The sequence below is a fragment of the Hippocampus comes genome, unplaced genomic scaffold, assembly GCF_001891065.2.
Source record: "Hippocampus comes isolate QL1 unplaced genomic scaffold, H_comes_QL1_v1.1 C16863626, whole genome shotgun sequence".
Classification (NCBI taxonomy): Eukaryota; Metazoa; Chordata; class Actinopteri; order Syngnathiformes; family Syngnathidae; genus Hippocampus; species Hippocampus comes.
Genome location: NW_017840275.1, coordinates 1 through 1,037, shown reverse-complemented (window position 1 = coordinate 1,037; position 1,037 = coordinate 1). Strand labels below are relative to the sequence as shown.

Below are 1,037 nucleotides of genomic sequence, written 5' to 3'. Positions count from 1 at the left end.
TGCCTTTCCGTGACTTTTCCGGTCTTCCCGTTGCAACCGACTGATGACACCCTGTGACACTCGAGGCTCATTGGCCACTTCCTGTTTCCAGCCTTGTTCTGTTGATCATTTGTTTCGGGTTGTCTCAGTCTCATGAAGTCAGTATGTAGACAGCATGATGAAGAGGGACATTTATATTCCACTACTAATGAAATGAGGAAATGTATTGGTCCATTCTTGAACCAAACACCTGTTGTCAATGTTGGTGTTCAGCTGTTTGTGCGAAGAAAAAGCACTGAAACATTGACTTCTTGAGCATGTGCATTCAAAAGTTGAAAGAAAGCAAATGAAGTTCACCTATAAAACGTATTGCATTTTAGGTTAATCCTGCAATTTCCCCTGCAAAAACCAATATTCCAAACTTTTTTTTGTGAGTAGTGTGTTCTGTAAGTATAAGGATACATGTCATTTGTTCAGGGGGAAAAAGGAGAGCCGGGTCTCATCATGGGTCAAGATGGGCGACCTTTGTACCTGGGGGGCCTGACAGGGAAACCGGTAATTATGACATCATGTTTTCTTCTTTTACATTAACTAGCAATGCATTCATATAGGGCTACGTGATGTTAACATCACTCTTTGTTCTGTCCGCAGGGAGATATAGGACCCCCGGGCCCAGCTGGACCCCCAGTATGTACACCGTTTATACACACTCACTGTACACATTGTTACCGAATGGCTTTGGCAGTTTTTGAGTGGCACAACCCTGTAATCTTTTTCTCTGCAGGGCTCTTATGGCCCTCCAGGTCAAAAAGGAGAAATTGGGCTTCCAGGTAGACCAGTGAGTAGTTATTCTACTTTTATTATTATTATTTTTTTTATTCTTCAAAATACAGTATCTCACAAAAGTGAGGACAACTGTCACATATATTTTATTATATGTCTATATTTTTATTATCTTGAGTCTGTGTACTTGTGTAGCCATTTAAATGTACTGTTCTCTCAAAATGATAATAACACAAAGCTATTAATGTCTAAACTGCTGGCAACAAAAGTGAGTA

At 40.2% G+C, this 1,037-nt stretch overlaps 1 long non-coding RNA gene across 1 annotated transcript; it reads left to right on the top strand.

Annotated features, from left to right (window-relative positions):
• Positions 1-434: 434 nt before the first annotated feature.
• Positions 435-860, top strand: LOC109509351 (uncharacterized). The gene is made up of 3 exons (XR_002166925.1): positions 435-534; positions 631-666; positions 764-860. It is a non-coding gene; the product is annotated as an uncharacterized LOC109509351 (long non-coding RNA).
• The last annotated feature ends 177 nt before the right edge of the window (positions 861-1,037 follow it).